Source organism: Genypterus blacodes, unplaced genomic scaffold (assembly GCF_046128005.1).
Source record: "Genypterus blacodes isolate CSIRO-AG114 ecotype Tasmania unplaced genomic scaffold, CSIRO-AGI_Gbla_v1 ptg000021l_1, whole genome shotgun sequence".
Taxonomy (NCBI): Eukaryota; Metazoa; Chordata; class Actinopteri; order Ophidiiformes; family Ophidiidae; genus Genypterus; species Genypterus blacodes.
In genome coordinates this window covers 691,740-706,289 of record NW_027466834.1, presented here as the reverse complement: position 1 = coordinate 706,289, position 14,550 = coordinate 691,740, and positions in this window count along the sequence as shown.

Genomic DNA, 14,550 nt, shown 5'->3' with positions numbered 1-14,550 from the left:
TGTTACCGATACGTATCGCTGATTAAATACACTCAGATTGATAATACTCTTGGTGGTGACAAAAGGACAAAGGGTGACAAAAGGAATGTCTGTGACCTCAATGTGGCACAGATGTCATGTTAGGGTAGACAATCGTATTTCCTTTGAAAGAATGTTAATAAGAGGGTTCATTTATATTCTTCTTTTGTGTTATGTGGGTTTAATGATGTGTGTGATGTGTTTTGATCACCAGTCATTACTATGCAGCAATATCTGCAAATTTCCAGTAGGTGTCAGTACGGCTACACAACTGAATTAGATTTGATTCAACTTTATTGTCATTGAGCAGAGTACAGGTACAAGCCAATGAGTAGATGCACCTTTGGCTGCAATCACAGCACTGAGTCTGTGTGGAGAGGTCTCAATCAGGCTTGTACATCTGGATACTGCAATTTCTTTCCATTCTTCCTAGCAAAAAAGCTCAAGCTCTGTCAGGTTGCTTGGGAATCGGGCATGAACAGTTCTCTCCGACGTTGTCCCTCTCTTGCATACTGAGTCATAATGTCCTCCAGGATTTCACAAAATGTTGCTGCATTCATTTTCCCCTCTATAGTTACAAGCTTTCCAGGGCCTGCTGCTGAGAAGCATCCCACACCATGATGCTGCCCCACCAATGTGGGGATGGTGTGTTTGTGGATATGGATTTCTGAATTATCTGATGACCCAAAAGCAAAATTTGTGTCTCATCAGATCAAATAACATTCCTCCAAATTGACCTTGGAGTCTCTCAAATGCCTTTTGGCAAACTCCAGTTCCAGATTTTTCAACAGTGGCTTTCTCTTTGCCACTCTCCCATACAGCTTTGACTAGTGAAGAACTCGGGCAACAGTTGTATGCACAGTCTCTCCAATCTCAGCCACTGAAGGTTTTAACTCCTTCAGAGAGGTCGTAGGTGTCTTGGTGGTCTCCCTCACCAGTCTCCCTCTTGCCCAGTCACTCAATTTGCGAGGATGGCCATACTCCTCCCATTTCTTGATGATGGATTGAAATGAACTCGGGGGGATGTGCAGTGAGTTGGAAATGGTTTTGTAGCCATCCCCTGACTTATTCTTTTCAAATATCTTTTCTCTGAGTTGCTTGGAGTGTTCTTTTGTCTTCATTGTGTAATTCTAGCAGGAATACTTCTGAACCAGTGACTGGACCTCCCAGACACAGGTGTCGTTATACTACAATCACTTGAGACACATTAACTGCACTCGATGGAATTGAGATGGGGTGACTAGGTGTAGTTTGAAGGTGTTTAGAAGAGCCTTCATCAACAGTTACATCCTGAAAGAAGAGGACAAGCTAACAATGATCCCTGATGCATAGCCATGTTTCAAGGATCTTCATAATGCCAGTGATTAAATCATAATTTTGGCTTATGCACTCAGCAAGCATTGTTGCAAGTTTTAACACTTACTTCCATTATAGGTGATGTTTGAGCTGAGGCCGATTCTGGGTGTGGCCAAGAGCAAATTCATACATGAAGTAAAGATGAGATGGGAGGACAAGGTGCCATTTTACAGTGTTTAGAAGAAAGTGATGAAGCCACCCATGACCCTGGATGAAGTCATGTTGCTGTGTATCCAATACACTGCTTAGTGTTTCTTCAGACATGGGAATAGATTTGTGTATGTTGCCAATATGTAACACTGATTAAATTAAACCAAAATGATAATTCTCTCGATGGTGACAAAAGGACAAAGGGTGACATAAGGAATGTCTGTGACCTCAATGTTTCGCAGATGTCATGTTTAGGGTAGACAAATGTATTTCCATTGAAAGGATGTTAATAAGAGGGTTCCTTTATATTCTTTTTTTGTGTTATTTGGGTTTAATATTGTGTGTGATGTGTTTTGATCAATAGTCATTACTATGCAGCAATATCTGCAAACTTCCAGTAGGTGTCAGTAAGGCTACACCAGTGAATTAGATTTGATTCAACGTCATTGTCATTGAGCAGAGCACAGGTACAAGCCAATTAGTACATGCACCTTTGGCTGCAATCACAGCACTGAGTCTGTGTGGAGAGGTCTCTATCAGGCTTGCACGTCTGGATACTGCAATTTCTGTCCATTCTTCCATGCAAAAAAGCTCAAGCTCTGTAAGCTTGCTTCGGGATCGGGCGTGAACTGCTCTTCTCCGAGGTTGTTGCTCTCTTGCATACTAAGTCATAATGTCCTCCAGGATTTCACAGAATGTTGCTGCATTCATTTTCCCCTCTTTCTTTAAAAGCCTTCCACGGCCTGCTGCCAAGAAGCATCCCACACCATGATGCTGCCACCACCATGCTTCAAAGTTGGGATGGTGTGTTTGTGGAGATGTGCAGTGTTTACGTGTTGGCCAAACAGAGCGAATAATCTGATGACCCAAAAGCTACATTTTTGTCTCATCAGATCAAATAACATTCCTCCAAATTGACCTTGGAGTCTCTCAAATGCCTTTGGGCAAACTCCAGTTCCAGATTTTTCAACAGTGGCTTTGTCTTTGCCACTCTCCCCTATAGCTTTGACTAGTGAAGTACTCGGGCAACAGTTGTATGCACAGTCTCTCCAATCTCAGCCACTGAAGGTTTTAACTCCTTCAGAGAGGTCGTAGGTGTCTTGGTGGTCTCCCTCACCAGTCTCCCTCTTGCCCAGTCACTCAATTTGCAAGGATGGCCATACTCCTCCCATTTCTTGATGATGGATTGAAATGAACTCGGGGGGGATGCGCAGTGAGTTGGAATTTGTTTTGTAGCCATCCCCTGACTTATTCTTTTCAAATATCTTTTCTCTGAGTTGCTTGGAGTGTTCTTTTGTCTTCATTGTGTAATTCTGGCAGGAATACTTCTGAACCAGTGACTGGACCTCTCAGACACAGGTGTCGTTATACTACAATCACTTGAGACACATTAACTGCACTCAATGGAAATGAGATGGGGTGACTAGGTGCAGTTTGAAGGTGTTTAGAAGAACAATATACAATAGTATAATTCTATATATCAATTTGCGGAGACAGTTGAGGCTGTGTATCTTCGTTATTCATTCACACATGAGTGCTATCTTACACGTCATTGTGAATATGGGCACTGGCTCCACATAGAGCCAACATCAGTTTTTATCAAGGAGTTCTTAGAACCTCACCCCAGCCCTCACAAACCCAAACTAGAACTTTCCATTGTTCTATTGTTGGCCCTGGCTACCTTAGTAACCATGTCACGGTGACCTGGCAATACACAATGTCGCTTCCTCGCTGATGATGGATGTTTCTGGTAAAACACTCAAGGTTAAAAACAACTTGTGTACTTCCTTTCTGATATTGAACAGTTACATAATATTAAATGATTGCCAAGAACACACGGTTCACTTGCATACTATTGTCCTGAATATAGTACATTTTCTTCCACATAATTCCCCCTTTGGCGATTTCAATATCGCCAACATGATGATATACATATTTTAGCTGGAACCAAACAACCAGTGACGGACAAAAACTAGCATCAAAATGCTAGAAAAATTCCCTCAAGACCCCCTTGCCTCTCAACTTAATCATGGGCGATCACGCTTTTGCGCTGGATGTGGTTCCATTACAATACATACATAAAAATAGGTTACATACATAAATATAGGTTATAAATGGAATGTAAGCCTGGCAGATCTTGTCAAGTCAGCATTTTGCCTGCGGTGCCCAGTTGTGTGTAGATCATAAACATAAACCAACAATGTAAAACTGAAATATGAATTGCTTCACTGTGATTACTGAGTAAATGAATTACCTATTTAACTGAAAATAAGATCAAAATGAGATTAGCATAAATTTACACAATCAAGAGTTCTTCCTATAGGAATATTGTAGTTCCTGCATTTACCAATACAGATGCAAACACCATGAGTAACAAATGCATGTTAATATGCTGATACAGAGTATACATATATCAACCCGATACTGATACAGGAAGTGCAAAGTTCATATATGTTGATATAGATGTCCTCGTGCGTGGCAATGCTAGATGTCTGCTTCAGCTCTATGGACAGTGGTGTAGTGGTTTGGATGGTACCATGTAGTTCTTCCCTCCACCTGGACAGCAGTTGGTGTTGCCCTGTGTATGGCCCTTCGCGTCACTTTCTCTGGACCTGAATGTGGACCTGGTCTCCTGGCACCACCGGGCTCTCTGCTACTGAACTAGAATCAGGAACCCTGTTTTTTTCCTGTAAATAGATGACTTCATGTATGGCAGTTAGCCACCTCATATATTCCTTCAACTGCATTTGCAACTGCTCAAGCGGAGGTCCCTTATAGGGTCCTCTCAAATGCGGTGTGGCATGAGTCCACCAGTCCGCCTCTCATGCAGGGTTAAATGTCTGCTTCTGTTAGTTTGCATGCGATAACTCATTAGTGTAAGTGGTAGAGCATCATTGCAATTGAGCTTTGTGCTGCTTTGCCTTTTAGAGAACTCTTTTGACTGTCCCTTGAGACTGATGATGATATACACCAACCAACCAACCAACCTTTGTCTGCTTCTTAACTGTTATAAGATTCCTCAAGCTACGTTCTGCACAAATGCTGATCCATTATCTGAACTTATTTCTGAATGTATACCAAAACGTGGAATTACTTCTTTTATCAAGAACTTAACAACAGTTTCTGACCCTAGGCCTTTTGATGCTATTTCTTCAACCCAACGACTTAAGCGATCAATTATTACTACCATGCAATGCTTTCCATGCACTGATTTTCTCACGTCAACATAGTCTGTGAACAGATGTTTGAATGGTCCTTCTGGCACTGGAATATGGCTAATATTCCTTTTCTTGCATTATTTTGGGCACAAATTTCCCATTGTCCTAGCACATCATCCACCATTGTCTGCAAAAATGGCGACCAATATCCCTGTTGTTTGCAATTTTTCTTGCACAGTGTATCTACACTGTGCAAATCAGAAATCAACATGGTTAGCAATGCCATAGCTGCAACTATCAATTTAATAAGAAAATAAACAAAATAGTAAACTTTCATTATGCATCAACCCCACCAACGTACAGAGCATGTAACACATGTACGCCCCCACACAGGCACTCTGGAGCTTTTAACCTTCAGATGCGTAAACAACTCAATAATACAAATAGTAAAAATAAAACAGTAAACTAGCAGCGCCCTAAAAGTACCTCTCAAGTCTTTTGATTCCAAATTAAGATTTACCCGCAAAGTCATGTATGTTATAGATTCAGGAACATTGTATCACTCTGAAAATGAAAGGATTGGGGTCAATATTTATGGCTGCTCCCTGTTTTCCTATTATTATGTATTAGATTAAATTTAAAATGTTCCCACTTCTGTAGAATTTAAGTCATTTGTTCAGTTATATCCCCCAGCCAATAAACATTTGTTCTTTTTTATGTTACGCTCATTTGAAGATTGATTCCAGAATTGTCATTGTGGTGTCATTGTGTCATTGTGGCTTCTCTCAGCTTCCTCCTCAGTTTCCTGCTTCCATCTTTTCAGTTGACGACTGATGTAGGCAGCTGGATTCTCTGTATCAGTAAGAAGCTCACCCTTCAGTGCCTTGGGGTCAATCTTGACCGGATATTCTTTCCTCAGGGCCCCCCATAAGCCAGCTCGATATGGATTGAATTCAGTTCCATCGGCTAGTGGATCAACCATCCATTGTGCGCCACTCATGCGCAAGACATTTTCCATTGTTGGCACCCCCATGGTTCGGGCCCACATTGCCTTAATGTCGCCAAGAGCCAATATTTTGCCCACTGTCTCTTCCTTGAATGCTTTTATCCATTTGCTGGCCCCCTCATGGACGTTAGGAAGTCGAGCAATCAGTCCCTCAAGGTCGAGTGTTTGCCATGGGCTATACTGTCCCTGTGCCCCCTTTATCCATATTGGATATTGCCCAGGGTCATATCTGTCTGGAGGCCTTATTGTAGGTCTGTATCTAAGGTCATAATCTTTCTCCTTGCTTTTGGCCCCCTGTTGGCTTCCTGCAGCAAATGTAAGACTTCCTGACACAATATCTCTCTGTTCTACTTCCCGAGGTCCTTCAGTGTAATTTGCTCGAGCTTCACATACTTTGCCCTGCTCTCTCATATCGTGTGCCCTCTCTTCTCCCTTAACATCTCTTCGCCCTTTTTCCTGTTCTGCCTCTACTTCTATCTCTTGATACTTAGTATGTTACAGGTTTTCTTCACTTAGTTGGTCAAACTTCAACCAATATGCCTCTGCCTCTTTCTCTTTCAGAGCCTGGTTTCTCTCTGCAAAACAATCTAAGACTTTTGGTTTGTCCTTTACAACTTCCTTGTTCCTTTCTCTGCTGTAAACTTTTGGAGTCGACTCTTTATATTGGACATGAGATGCTCAGTAAGGATCAAATTCAATGTCTCCTGAAATTTGAACGACCCCTGCCAGATTTGGATATATTCCTGCAGTATCTGTTGACACTAGCTGTTTCTTTGTCTGTTTCCTCTCCGCTCGCACCTTTTTAGCTCTTAAATTCTCTCGGATTTCTCTCAACCTGTTCCTGTAATTTGTGCCTTCATCTTTGAACAGTTTAATTATCTCTTCCTCTTTCTGTCTTTTCTGTTGTCTTTTCTTGCCTTTGTCCAACGGTTTTTAGTCTTTTATTTTTTTTTGAGTTGCATCTCTTCGAATGCATTGACGTCAAATGTGCCTCCAGCTGGCCAAGGACTGCATAAGTTTTTAGTTCGCTTCTCCCAATTTTCAGATGTTTTCACTATGTCTTTTTTGCTCAGGGGATATTTCATTCCCAAGAGGGTTACCGGTATTCCGTCCATTTCTGCTGTGCGTATCAACAATTTGAATATTGTCTTTTGATGTTTTTATACCTGGATAGGCTCAATTGCGTAGTTTTAGAATGGCAATAATTGCAATTTGGTCTTCTTAACTAAGTTAAGCAACATACATGTTTCAAGCACAAGTTATGTTATATGTCCTACGTCACCTCTTCTTAAGCACTTATTCTGAATTCAGCATCTGGTAATACATTTAAATCAAACAATGCAACCATATATGCCAATACTGTATTGCAGCTCTCAGTTAATGTACAGAATATGTGGTGTAAGCCAAATAATATTAAGTGGTCAGACCTGACTCCATAGAGTCTCAGATGGGGAGGAGGGAAGTCAGCCTCTCTCCTTTCTTCCTGTTAAGCAGGCCCGAGTGTGTGAGGTCTAGGCACGCCCACTCGGTGGTATACGCCCCTCCTATGCTTCAGTAGGGCACAGGACAGAGCTGCGTACACATCTGTCTCAACACACTGGGTGAATATAGCAATACAGCACAAAATATAGCAACAGTTAAGTTTCAGCTATTTTTCAACACCGTAACAGCAGTGCTCCCGCAGCACACAACAAAACAACACTGCAACAGGTTTTTAAACGATTATATTGCCAGAAGGAACATTCAACCATCAATTTTGACCACTACTTTATGTACAAGTTTTTAGTAGTTGTACTTCTTCTACAATTTTCAGCTTCAAATTTCAGAGTTTATGTACTTCGTATTTGCAATGGAGCCCAAACTGGACACACACGCGGCTCCCTTTTGTTCTCTTAGTCACACACACAGGAAACACACCCTTCCTCACGGCACACATGCATTCAAACCTGTCGGCGCTGACTGCACTTGCTGCCGAGAAGCATCCCACACCATGATGCTGCCACCACCATGCTTCAATGTGGGGATGGTGTGTTTGTGGAGATATGCAGTGTTTACGTGTTATCCAAACAGAGCAAAAAATCTGATGACCCAAAAGCTAAATTTTTGTCTCATCAGTTCAACTAACCTTCCTCCAAATTGACCTTGGAGTCTCCCACATGCCTTTGGGCGAACTCCAGTTCCAGATTTTTCAACAGTGGCTTTCTCTTTGCCACCCTCAAATGCAGCTTTGACTAGTGAAGTACTCGGGCAACAGTTGTATGCACAGTCCCTCCAATCTCAGCCACTGAAGGTTTTAACTCCTTCAGAGTGATCGTAGGTGTCTTGGTGGACTCCCCTCACCAGTCTCCCTCTTGCCCAGTCACTCAATTTCTTGATGATGGATTTAAATGAACTCCAGGGGATGTGCAGTGAGTTGGAAAGAGTTTTGTAGCCGTCCCCTGACTTATACTTTCTAATGATCTTTTCTCTGAGTTGCTTGGAGTGTTCTTTTGTTTTCTGAACCAGTGACTGGACCTCCCAGACACAGGTGTCGTTTTACTTCAATCACTTGAGACACATTAACTGCACTCGATGGAATTGAGATGGGGTGACTAGGTGTAGTTTGAAGGTGTTTAGAAGAGCCTTCATCAACAGTAACGTACTGAAAGAAGAGGACAAGCTAACAATGATCCCTGATGCATAGCCATGTTTCAACGGTCTTCATAATGCCAGTGATTAATTCATAATTGTGGCTTATCCACTCAGCAAGCATTGTTGCAAGTTTTAACACTTACTTGCATTATAGATGATGTGTGAGCTGAGGCCGATTCTGGGTGTGGCCAAGAGCAAATTTATACATGAAGTAAAGATGAGATGGGAGGACAAGGTGCCGTTTTACAGTGTTTAGAAGAAAGTTAGAAGCCACCCATGACCTGGATGAAGTCATGTTGCTGTGTATCCAATACACTGCTTAGTGTTTCTTCAGACATGGGAATAGATTTGTGTATGTTGCCAATATGTAACACTGATTAAATTAAACCAAAATGATAATTCTCTCCATGGTGACAAAAGGACAAAGGGTGACATAAGGAATGTCTGTGACCTCAATGTGGCGCAGATGTCATGTTTAGGGTAGACAAACGTATTTCTATTGAAAGGATGTTAATAAGAGGGTTCCTTTATATTCTTCTTTTGTGTTATTTGGGTTTAATATTGTGTGTGATGTGTTATGATCACTAGTCATTACTTTGCAGCAATGTGTGCAAACTTCCAGCAGGTGTCAGTAAGGCTACACCAGTGAATTAGATTTGATTCAACTTTATTGTCATTGAGCAGAGTACAGGTACAAGCCAATTTGTACATGCACCGTTGGCTGCAATCACAGCACTGAGTCTGTGTGGAGAGGTCTCTATCAGGCTTGCTCGTCTGGATACTGCAATTTCTGTCCATTCCTCCTTGCAAAAAAGCTCAAGCTCTGTAAGCTTGCAAAAGGGATCGGGCGTGAACAGCTCTTCTCCGAGGTTGTAGCTCTCTTGCATACTGAGTAATAATGTCCTCCAGGATTTCACAAAATGTTGCTGCATTCATTTTCCCCTCTATCTTTACAAGCCTTCTGGGGCCTGCTGCCAAGAAGCCCCCCACACCATGATGCTGCCACACCACCATGCTGCAATGTGGGGATAGTGTGTTTGTGGAGATGTGCAGTGTTTAAGCGTTGGCCAAACAGAGCGAATAATCTGATGACCTAAAAAGTACATTTTTGTCTCAACAGATCAAATAACCTTCCCCCAAATTGACCTTGGAGTCTCCCACATGCCTTTGGGCAAACTCCAGTTTGAGATTTTTCAACAGTGGCTTTCTCTTTGCCACTGTCCGATACAGCTTTGACTAGTGAAGAACTCGAGCAACAGTTGTGTGCACAGTCTCTCCAATCTCAGCCACTGAATGTTTTAACTCCTTCAGACAGGTCATAGGTGTCTTGGTGGTATCCCTCACCAGTCTCCCTCTTGCCCAGTCACTCAGTTTGTGAGGATGGCCAAACTCCTTCCAATTCTTGATGATGGGTTGAAACGAACTCCGGGGGATGCGCAGTGAGTTGGCTTGAGTGAATATTTGATTAAAAAAATAATTTAGTGACGTTTTTCTTACTGAAAAAGCTTTTGCAGTGAGAAGTGTGTGAGATGTGTGTGATCATCATGGGATCTGTAGCTCCTCCTCCTCCAAGTCACTGGTTGGGCCATCTGGATTTTCAGGGCTGAATCCAGCCGATCAAATCTGGCTTATCCACTCAGCAAGCATTGTTGCAAGTTTTAACACTTACTTGCATTATAGCTGATGTGTGAGCTGAGGCTGATTCTGGGTGTGGCCAAGAGCAAATTTATAAATGAATTAAAGAAGAGATGGGATGACAAGGTGCCGTTTGACAGTGTTTAGAAGAAAGTGATGAAGCCACCCATGACCCTGGATGAAGTCATGTTGCTGTGTTTCCAATACACTGCTTAGTGTTTCTTCAGACATGGGAATAGATTTGTGTATGTTGCCAATATGTAACACTGATTAAATTAACCCAAAATGATAATTCTCTCGATGGTGACAAAAGGACAAAGGGTGACAAGAGAAATGTCTGTGACCTCAATGTTTCACAGATGTCATGTTTAGGGTAGACAATCGTATTTCCATTGAAAGAATGTTAATAAGAGGGTTCCTTTATATTCTTCTTTTGTGTTATTTTGGTTTAATATTGTGTGTGATGTGTTTTGATCACTAGTCATTGCTATGCAGCAATATCTGCAAACTTCCAGTAGGTGTCAGTAAGGCTACACCAGTGAATTAGATTTGATTCAACTTCATTGTCATTGAGCAGAGTACAGGTACAAGCCAATGAGTAGATGCACCGTTGGCCGCAATCACAGCACTGAGTCTGTATGGAGAGGTCTCTATCAGGCTTGCACGTCTGGATACTGCAATTTCTTTCCATGCTCACTTGTAAAAAAGCTCAAGCTCTGTCAGCTTGCTTGGGAATCAGGCGTGAACAGCTCTTCTCCAAGGTTGTCCCTCTCTTGCATACTGAGTCATAATGTCCTCCAGGATTTTACAAAATGTTGCTGCATTCATTTTCCCCTCTATCTTTACAAGCCTTCCGGGGCCTGCTGCCAAGAAGCATCCCACACCATGATGCTGCCACCACCACGCTTCAATGTGGGGATGGTGTGTTTGTGGAGATGTGCAGTGTTTACATGTTGGCCAAACAGAGCGAATAATCTGATGACCCAAAAGCCACATTTTTGTCTCAACAGATCAAATAACCTTTCTCCAAATTGACCTTGGAGTCTCCCACATGCCTTTGGGCTAACTCCAGTTCAAGATTTTTCAACATTGGCTTTCTCTTTGCCACGCTCCCCTATAGCTTTGACTAGTGAAGTACTCGGGCAACAGTTGTATGCACAGTCTCTCCAATCTCAGCCACTGAAGGTTTTAACTCCTTCAGAGTGGTCGTAGGTGTCTTGGTGGTCTCCCTCACCAGTCTCCCTCTTGCCCAGTAACTCAGTTTGTGAGGATGGCCATACTCACAAAAATAAAAAAATTCTTGATGATGGATTTAAATGAACTCGGGGGGGATGCGCAGTGAGTCGGAATTGGTTTTGTAGCCATCCCCTGACTTATTGTTTTCAAATTTCTTTTCTCTGAGTTGCTTGGAGTGTTCTTTTGTCTTCATTATGTATTTCTAGCAGGAATACTTCTGAACCAGTGACTGGACCTCCCAGACACAGTCTTTATACTACATTACATTACATTACGATCATTTGGCAGACGCTTTTATCCAAAGCGACTTACATTACATTACCACCCTTCGCAGAGGGGGGAGCAATTGAGGGTTCGGTGCCTTGCACAGGGGCACCTCGGCAGGGGCTCGAACCGGCAACCCTCCAGTTCCCAAGTTACACTACCCACTGAGCCACTGCCTCCCTACAATCACTTGAGACACATTAACTGCACTCAATGGAATTGAGATGGGGTGACTAGGTGTAGTTTGAAGGTGTTTAGAAGAGCCTTCATCAACAGTAACGTCCTGAAAGAAGAGGACAAGCTAACAATCATCCCTTATGCATAGCCATGTTTCAAGGATCTTCATAATGCCAGTGATTAATTCATAATTTTGGCTTATCCACTCAGCGAGCATTGTTGCAAGTTTTAACACTTACTTGCATTATAGCTGATGTGTGAGCTGAGGCCGATTCTGGGTGTGGCCAAGAGCAAATTTATACATGAAGTAAAGACAAGATGGGAGGACTAGGTGCCGTTTTACAGTGTTTAGAAGAAAGTGATGAAGCCACCCATGACCCTGGATGAAGTCATGTTGCTGTGTATCCAATACACTGCTTAGTGTTTCTTCAGACATGGGAATAGATTTGTGTATGTTGCCAATATGTAACACTGATTAAATTAAACCAAAATGATAATTCTCTCTATGGTGACAAAAGGACAAAGGGTGACACAAGGAATGTCTGTGACCTCAATGTGGCGCAGATGTCATGTTTAGGGTAGACAAACGTATTTCCATTGAAAGGATGTTAATAAGAGGGTTCCTTTATATTCTTCTTTTGTGTTATTTGGGTTCAATATTGTGTGCTATGTGTTTTGATCACTAGTCATTACTATGCAGCAATATCTGCAAACTTCCGGTAGGTGTCAGTAAGGCTACACCAGTGAATTAGATTTAATTCAACTTCATTGTCATTGAGCAGAGTACAGGTACAAGCCAATGAGTAGATGCACCGTTGGCCGCAATCACAGCACTGAGTCTGTGTGGAGAGGTCTCTATCAGGCTTGCACGTCTGGATACTGCAATTTCTGTCCATTCTTCCTTGCAAAAAAGCTCAAGCTCTGTAAGCTTGCTTTGGGATCCGGCGTGAACAGCTCTTCTCCGAGGTTGTAGCTCTCTTGCATACTGAGTCATAATGTCCTCCAGGATTTCACGAAATGTTGCTGCATTCATTTTCCCCTCTATCTTTACAAGCCTTCCAGGGCCTGCTGCCAGGAAGCATCCCATTCCATGATGCTGCCACACCACCATGCTGCAATGTGGGGATAGTTTGTTTGTGGAGATGTGCAGTGTTTAAGTGTTGGCAAAACAGAGCGAATAATATGATGACCCAAAGGCTAAATTTCAATCAATCAGACCTTCCTCCAAATTGACCTTGGAGTCTCCCAAATGCCTTTGGGCGAACTCCAGTTTGAGATTTTTTAACAGTGGCTTTCTCTTTGCCACCCTCAAATACAGCTTTGACTAGTGAAAAACTCGGGCAACAGTTGTATGCACAGTCTCTCCAATCTCAGCCACTGAAGGTTTTAAGGTTTAACTCCTTCAGAGTGGTCGTAGGTGTCTTGGTGGTCCCCCCTCACCAGTGTGGAGTTGGAGTGTTCTTTTGTCTTCACTGTGTGTAATTCTAGCACGAATACTTCTGAACCAGTGACTGGACCTCCCAGACACAGGTGTCGTTAAACTACAATCACTTGAGACACATTTACTGCACTCAATGGAATTGAGATGGGGTGACTAGGTGCAGTTTGAAGGTGTTCAGAAGAGCCTTCATCAACAGTAACGTCCTGAAAGAAGAGGATGAGCTCACAATGATCCCTGATGCATAGCCATGTTTCAAGGATCTTCATAATGCCAGCGATTAATTCATAATTTTGGCTTATCCACTCAGCAAGCATTGTTGCAAGTTTTAACACTTACTTGCATTATAGGTGATGTGTGAGCTGAGGCCGATTCTGGGTGTGGCCAAGAGCAAATTTATAAATGAAGTAAAGACAAGATGGGAGGACAAGGTACCGTTTTACAGTGTTTAGAAAAAAGTGATGAAGCCATCCATGACCCTGGATGAAGTCATTTTGCTGTGTATCCAATACACTGCTTAGTGTTTCTTCAGACATGGGAATAGATTTGTGTATGTCGCCAATGTGTAACACTGATTAAATGAACCCAAAATGATAATTCTCTCTATGGTGACAAAAGGACAAAGGGTGACATAAGGAATGTCTGTGACCTCAATGTGGCGCAGATGTCATGTTTAGGGTAGACAAACGTATTTCCATTGAAAGGATGTTAATAAGAGGGTTCCTTTATATTGTTCTTTTGTGTTATTTGGGTTCAATATTGTGTGTGATGTGTTTTGATCACTAGTCATTACTATGCAGCAATATCTGCAAACTTCCGGTAGGTGTCAGTATGGCTACACCAGTGAATTAGATTTGATTCAACTTCATTGTCATTGAGCAGAGTACAGGTACAAGCCAATTAGTACATGCACCTTTGGCTGCAATCACAGCACTGAGTCTCTGTGGAGAGGTCTCTATCAGGCTTGCACGTCTGAACACTGCAATTTCTTTCCATTTTTCCTTGCAAAAGGAATCGGGCGTGAACAGCTCTTCTCCGAGGTTGTAGCTCTCTTGCATACTGAGTCATAATGTCCTCCAAGATTTCACTTAATTTTGCTGCATTTATTTTCCCCTCTATCTTTACAAGCCTTCTGGGGCCTGCTGCCAAGAAGCCTCCCACACCATGATGCTGCCACACCACCATGCTGCAATGTGGGGATAGTGTGTTTGTGGAGATGTGCAGTGTTTAAGTGTTGGCCAAACAGAGCGAACAATCTGATGACCCAAAAGCTACATTTTTGTCTCATCAGATCAAATAACCTTCCTCCAAATTGACCTTGGAGTCTCCCACATGCCTTTGGGCAAACTCCAGTTCGAGATTTTTCAACAGTGGCTTTGTCTTTGCCACTCTCCCATACAGCTTTGACTAGTGAAGTACTCGGGCAACAGTTGTATGCACAGTCTCTCCAATCTCAGCCACTGAAGGTTTTAACTCCTTCA